General features: G+C 33.3%; 1 pseudogene; it reads right to left on the reverse strand.

Annotated features, from left to right (window-relative positions):
- Positions 1 to 4,021: 4,021 nt before the first annotated feature.
- LOC124374109 lies at positions 4,022 to 7,348 on the reverse strand (annotated as a pseudogene).
- Between the last annotated feature and the right edge of the window lie 789 nt (positions 7,349 to 8,137).

Raw genomic sequence — 8,137 nt, forward strand, 5'->3', positions numbered from 1 at the left:
ATTATGAAGGTAAGTACCATATTTCCTGCCTCTATCTTTCAGCTGGGTTTAATGCTTTGATAAGTTATTCAAAGCAATTATATCACAGTTACAATTAATCTATAGTATAATGAACTTCGATAAACTAATTAGGTTATAAAGAATCAAATTCGGTATATTAACACTTTGAGTCCCGGGTTCTTAGTAATATTTATGATGTGCTGTCCAGCCATTTCAAGGGTTTTTTTTTGTTTTAGTTAAATTGTTAAAAAAAATTGTAATGTTATAGTTTCTTAGCAAACCAATATATTCAAATTTAAAAGCAGAAAAAAATATTAAATAAAAAATATTTAAAAATGTTACTTATCTTTTTGAAGCCAAATACCAAATATTGGAGTCCATAAAAAAGTGTGTTAAAATAAGACTGAAGAAAAAAAAATTGAAGGAAACATAACTCAGTAATTTTTTATTTGCACATTTTTCTTTCTTGACTATTTTCTGTCTAACCATAACATATTTACAACATCAAAATAAAGCCAAGAAGTTGGTAGTCCAAATATATGTATATATAATCCAAGCGTAAATATATCAACTTTTTTTAAATCAATGGGAAAATGTTGAGTCCATAAAAAAGTGTTGTAAAATATATTGAAGAATAAAAATTGGAACATAAAGCATAAGTTTGTTTATACATTTTTTCTTCATGATTCTTTTCAGCTTATACCATTTTTAACATATTTACCACATCAAAATAAAGCCAAGAAAGTTGTTAGTTTCCTAATATATTTAATTTATAACCCAAGGTAAATAAAACCACAGGATGAACAAGTTTTGAATTAGAGAGGAATGTAAGTCCTATTTAACAAAGTTAGTTAGCTTTATGTGTGAAATAATTGTGAAAACATTTTTTTTTTTTTTTCCAGGAAGGCCAGGAAGAGGGCAGTATGGTAACCCACACCTACTGGGCAAAACCACACAGTTTCTTTTTCTTCTCAGATTTGGCCTGTAGTTTTTGTTATTTTTCTTCTGAACAAACTTTAACACACTCTTTTTGGATGGGGACCTTCTTATCAGTCGGTAGGGAAACTTTTTCGGGGAAAATGTCTCGCCTGTAAGTCCAAGAATCTGTTATGAATACCAAATGTATATCAACGATATAGCTTCGTTTTGGTTTTTGGGATCCATATTAAAAAAATTTTCACTAATTTTTGTGAGTTGCAATAACAATTAATAAAACAACACTGAGCAACAACAACAATCCATAATTGTATAATATAATCTATAAACTATAAAAATAAGACTTTTATTTTCACTGTAAAAACCACAAAGCGAGAGTAGACGTACGCCACGGCCACGGCACTAGCAGACAAATACGTAGTATCTTGACTAACGTAAGACATATATAACATAATATAAAGAAACTATAACTGAGCACTCCAAATACTTAATTTTATAAAACCAACTCTCGTAGTTAAAAATAACTTATAATTCACTGTAAAAACACCAAAGCTAGTGTAAACTCAGTTGCAGACGGTCAACGGGCACCAGCATGGTACAACCTGCCGTAGTTGGTAGCACTCGAGCGTGCGTATCAGCTGTTTAACCTGCTTACAACAATTTCTTGGTGTATAAATATTTTTTCTGTTCTTGTAAACCGTTTTTATAAAATCAACCAAAGGGACTCTAATAAAACTTGGTCTAATATTGCACTTGGTAATACATTCAAACACAGATCCTCTAACAAAACGTTGACAGTTATGCGGAGCACATTACCAGTTCTTCAAATCGAACTAAAAATAGACTGCCCGGCCTGAGCTTCGGGCTTGGGTTCATTGACTCGATATTAGAACACTAGCCCGGCCTGAGCTCGGGCTATGGGATTCAAAGTGTGTTAAAATTAGTTTTCTGTCTAAGAATTTATAGTATTATTGTGTAGTTTTGCCTTGTGGTATGATCAAGAAAATGTATCAAAGAAAACCAATTTTGATTATAAAGCGTCTTCTCTCGGCTCTTTTCATTTACCTTCATCTAACCAAATTCGATTACCTTATGTGGAAACTCGGCTTTGTGCAATGAGGTGTTTTATAACAGCGTTTAATAGTATTTTCATTGCATTATATACTTTATTGACCATTGGTGCAATCTTAACTGAAAATTAGGCAATAACTTCTTCTATGCAATCTGCATTACACTACTGATCAAGCACTTTACAATAATAATTTTCTAAATATTAAATGTTTCTGCCTCTTTGACGAACTTCAGCTGACAGTATTAACAGCTGTTAAGTATCAGTTCACTTTATATTACGTGCCGTAGCGCAGTCTGCCGGATCCTATATAAAACATTCCAAAATCAACAACAACTACTTACAAATGAAAAATTAATTAAAAAAACATTTTCCAGTGGACCAAATTGTGAATCTAAACCATTCTCGAATTCGATTGAAAACACACAAAAAATTCACACAAATCATAAAAATCGGTCCAGTCGTTTAGGAGGAGTTCCGTCACATACACATGAACACAAGAAATATATATATATATATAAAGATTGCAGGGTCATAGCTTTACTTATAACAATGAATTTATTTGATTTCTTTATTGTGTATACCAGGTATATATGTTTAGTTTTAAGTATACATGGTTTTTTGTATAATAGGTATAGTATTAATAGTAATGTTAGTAATCCTAAATATTTTGACACCATTCATGCATATGCAATATATAATGTGAATAAAGCATTTTTAAATTGAATAATATTATTGAATTTTTTAAATGATATATTTGATACAAAGTCAGTCAACAAGAAGAAAAAACGTATTAATTATTTTTTCAAACGTTTTCTCTTCTAAATAAAAAACCGAAGTTTATGAAAAATTGTATAACATTGGGATAAAATCATTTAAATGGATACAAAAATTAATAAATACAGATATAGAAATATGTCATTTGGATTTAAATTAAAAATTATATTGATGATTAGTCAAATAATAAAAAGATATTATGAAACATTGAACAATTAATTTGATTAAATTATATCAACTACCTTAAGCTATAAATAATTCTTTGCAATAGAATTTCTCAGTTTGAATCTCATTCTTCATTCTAAGTTCTATATTCATGATTGATGATTTGGAAATATCATAGAAAGCACATATCCTTCACATTTTCTGTTACTCAAACAAATTAAAGTTTCACATCTCACCATTGGTGCAGGTGACAGAATGAACTTTTGGAACTCAAGTTGCCACACTTGTGCATGGGCCACAGAAAGCACATATCCTTCACATTTCTGTTACTCAAACAAATTTAAGTTTCACATCTCACCATTGGTGCAGGTGGACAGAATGACTTTGGAACTCAAGTTGCCACACTTGAGCATGCCACAGAAAGCACATATCCTTCACATTTCTGTTACTCAAACAAATTTAAGTTTCACATCTCACCATTGGTGCAGGTGACAGAATGACTTTGGAACTCAAGTTGCCACACTTGAGCATGCCACAGAAAAGCACATATCCTTCACATTTCTGTTACTCAAACAAATTTAAGTTTCACATCTCACCATTGGTGCAGGTGACAGAATGACTTTGGAACTCAAGTTGCCACACTTGAGCATGCCACAGAAAGCACATATCCTTCAACATTTCTGTTACTCAAACAAATTAAAGTTTCACATCTCACCATTGGTGCAGGTGACAGAATGACTTTGGAACTCAAGTTGCCACACTTGAGCATGCCACAGAAAAGCACATATCCTTCACATTTCTGTTACTCAAACAAATTTAAGTTTCACATCTCCACCATTGGTGCAGGTGACAGAATGACTTTGGAACTCAAGTTGCCACACTTGAGCATGCCACAGAAAGCACATATCCTTCACATTTCTGTTACTCTAAACAAATTAAAGTTTCACATCTCACCATTGGTTGCAGGTGACAGAATGACTTTGGAACTCAAGTTGCCACAACTTGAGCATGCCACAGAAAGCACATATCCTTCACATTTCTGTTACTCAAACAAATTTAAGTTTCACATCTCACCATTGGTGCAGGTGACAGAATGACTTTGGAACTCAAGTTGCCACACTTGAGCATGCCACAGAAAGAAGCGTAGTTCTTCTCCGCCAGCTGCTGGAAAAGGTTGTAGAGCGAATCAGGTGTGAGGGCAGAGTCCACCTGTAGCACGGAACCATCACCTCTCGCCAACTTCACCACCTGCAAGAAAGAATGAAATTGTCAGTTAAATGTGATCATTCTACGTCTCACCAGATAGGAGCATTTAGATCCAAAAGACACTGGAACAAATATTAACTGTAACAATAGTCTAATTGTATAGAAAGTGAAATTATACAGAGTTTTCTATTAAACCTACACAAATTTTGGCATTTTGTATTAACAGACCAAGTATTCTATATTTTTCTATAACTTAGGTTCCGTATGTATAACTGTGTTTTCTTGTAAATTCATCTAGTGAGATTGTATTTAAATAATTTTATTGATATTGAATGGTAATTACTTTTATGTAAAGGCTCCTAAAAATTCCATTACATTTTAAGACTTAAGATTAATTTGTATATAATTTTTTTAATTCATAAGTAAACTGATTAACACAAGATTGTTATCTTGATTCTTACACACAAGAAATAAGTTATATTAATGCTGCATAAATCTACATGTATATCAGGATACTAAAACAATAACACATGAATCCTATTAGTCATATAATAAACTGTAAATGTTTGATTTATCCTAAGTGAAATATTATTACTTGAAAATCCCTCCATAGGTTCCTTTCCTTACCTTGTGATCAGAACAAAACATTAACAATGTCATTTAAAAAGTTTTTTGTATGCAATCGTTCAAAAAACATAGATTTTTTATGAAGAAAAAATGATATACCGACCTGAGCCAAGATCGGATTGGTGGGACCAGGAGGAGCCACCACTACTACTGTCAGCTTGCCTGGGAAAGCGAATGGGAGTGGAGAGCCCAGCTTGCTAAGGGCATCCAGCTCGGAATGTCTACGAGTTACTCCATTTGTCACCAGATAACCTGCACAATCGAAACACATATTTTCAACTAATCAAGACTATGTGTATGACAATCGTGTCTTCATTTTCAGTAAGAAATCAAAGGATTTTTCTCTTTCATAAGTAATTGTTCAAGTAAATGTATAGATTGATCATGAAACTATTCAATAAACACGGACTTTGAAATCAAGGGGAAGATTAACATTCTTAACACATTTGCTGTGAGCATCTAGAAATCCAGCTCCCTGCTCCTTCCAACTCATTGCCTCGGTGTAAGTGAGCACTGTAACAAAACAGCGAAGGTTGTGCTGCTTACACTATTTCTTTTTGCACATACCATCCTCGGTTCGCCATCTTGGGTTATTTTCTCTGTTGTAGTACTGTGTTTATTGTTGAATTTCATGTATCATAGCTGTATTACGTAACTATAGTCCAATGAAGGAGGATATTGAAATCATTAAGCACTTGCTTTATGACAGAGAAGAATCTGGATACATCTTTAGACAGCTCTGATGATGATGAAGATACTGAGGTTCATTTTTTGATTTGTGGATGCCAGTGGGGGATGGGGGTTGAAAACCAGTGGAGTATTGAGTGTGGACTGGACAAGGGACCGGCACCAGTAGTGGCGGGCTAGAAAACTCTCTGAAATAACGTCATCAATTCCAGTCATAATGGTTCCTGGACATCTTCAATGATCTATCCAGATGTCATTTTAGAGTAAAAACTATTCGTATTTTTCTGCAATTCAGGTTCGCAAGTTGCCTCACTTCCTACAGCAAATGTCACACTTCACTTATCACTAATATGGCCATTTTATGTGTAAAAGTAATTCAGTCCCGTTCTCGTCCATAAGCACTAGCTTCAACACGGTGAATATAAATATTTTAAGGTAAGGAAAAACCACTCTCACCTGGATTATACACTAGGTCAGTAGTTAAAACCAATCCTTCATTCACTCTTTTAGAATTCTTTCTGTATGACTCAACTACATTATCACATGAAAGCTTTTCATCAGTCATACTAAATAGTGGAATACCAATCAGTCTTTTAAATTATCCAACCAAACCTTGCTGATTTGAAGTCATCTTTATTCATACCTGTTCTATAGAAAGCTATAGATTTTTCCTTCCAAAGTTTTCAACCTGAGGGAACTCGTCCACTTTTAATGTTTTTCTGTGCACTCTTAACATTATAATTTTATTTAATGAAAGATTTATTTTGTCACTTTTCTTTTTTTATGTAAAGTTCTGTAGCACAAACCAACTCTGATACCTCGAGTGAGGACTACCTAACATTAACCTTATTCAAGTAGCTTCAAAATCTCGTCTTCATCAAGAAGAGACAAAAATTTATGTTTCCGTTTATACTTTGTATACAGGTTTTATGCACAGCACTGCACTCACAAAATTAGCACTAATGAATGCAGCCAGTTAGGCAGCGAATACAAGTGTGTATACGATCACTATACTGATATAGGAAGACTGACTGAGGATAGGCAATGAGTTTCATCTCCACACTGCGGTTAATTGACTGTGACAGGTAGTGAGTTCCGATGCCTGTGTAAAAATGTTTGATTATTGGTAGAGCAGAAATAGGTGAAGTGCCAAATAACAGAGGAAGTACTGTATCTTTTAGTCCGAATGTTGGATGAGGACAACAGTAAAAATATTGATGACTAAAACAAAAAATAATGTAATAAAGAAATGTACAAAAATTAAAAAAATAGTTAAGCCTCTTCTATAATCAAGTGACAGAAAATTATTATATATTGTAAATATTTTATCAATCCAACTAAACCCATACCATCCAGCCAGGTCTGAGAAATATCTAATAAAATTGGTATCAGTCATCTGACAGGCCTACCTGACAAGGAGTGGCTGTTCCCCCACTCTCCGAGTACTAGCTTGTTGACACCTGTGAGAAACAGGTTCCAGGACAGCTCTTGTCTTGTTTCTTCCAGTTGTGCGAGTTTGGCCTTAAGCACATCAAAGTCTCTTGTAAATGGAGACACGATGTCATATGATGAAGAGTATGTCATCTGTAAATAAATCAGTAGTGGATTAAGCGGGATGGATTTAGGCCCATGGAGAACTAAACATTGAATTTTGAGGAAAATGTAAAACAAAGTATTGGTCTATAATACAGTAATTTATTATCACAGTATTACTTACCAGTTGCTACAAATTCCAGTTTGGAGTAAATCGCAAGGTAATCGAGAAGACTGTTGATGCCATGCACTGCTAGCTGGAGACTGGTGAAGGTTTCTGTACTGTCTGGGACCGCCACGGGCAGTGGACATGGACAGTGAGACGTCTAACACCACCACAGTCGGCATCTTGTACCAAGCTTAAAAGAACAATTAGGCCTATATTATGGCTTAGCTCTTAAACTGGCAATAATCCTTTCCCGAAACAGGAAAAGCAATTCACTTATGGCATAAAAAAATGTATGTACTACTAAAAATTCAGCCAATATTAAGTAGCCTATATTGTGTTAATTTTATATAATGTTTTCAAGAAATAAAAATTAAAACTTTATTTTATACATTTTAATTAAAATGTTATCAAATTTTGTTTATTACAAATAATCTTTTAATATTAGAGGGTTACACACTGTGTTAACCCTTTGCACGCCAGCCTATTTTCCAAAAGTACTACCCAGAAACGCCAAGGGCATTTTCAGCAGTTTTGCAAGCTGTTCACAAAATGTATCATAACTTTTTTATTTTTTAAGAGATATTGATGATTTCTTTACCATTGTTTTGCTTATAAAATTCTCTTGTTCAGTTGGTAAATTTTATTTGCATAAATGTAATTTAAACTTATAAAAAAAATAAAAATTTATAAAAAAAAAATAAAATTTTCAAAAAAATATTTTTTTAGCACAAATAAATGGTTTCAAAAAACATTTAGGCTGATTTCCTGTTATATCCCAGTAATCTATATCTACCCCTTAACCGAATTACAAAATTTCAAAAGCCTACCTTATAAGAAGGTCCAGTTGTGATTTTTTTCACTAAATGTGACACGGGCACAGTTTTTGTAAGTTGCACGGACGTTGTATGTAATGTTACACTATATTCACAAATCAATATTTGACACTATACAAATCGGTACTTTGGGAT

The sequence above is a fragment of the Homalodisca vitripennis genome, unplaced genomic scaffold (assembly GCF_021130785.1).
Source record: "Homalodisca vitripennis isolate AUS2020 unplaced genomic scaffold, UT_GWSS_2.1 ScUCBcl_7310;HRSCAF=14946, whole genome shotgun sequence".
Classification (NCBI taxonomy): domain Eukaryota; kingdom Metazoa; phylum Arthropoda; class Insecta; order Hemiptera; family Cicadellidae; genus Homalodisca; species Homalodisca vitripennis.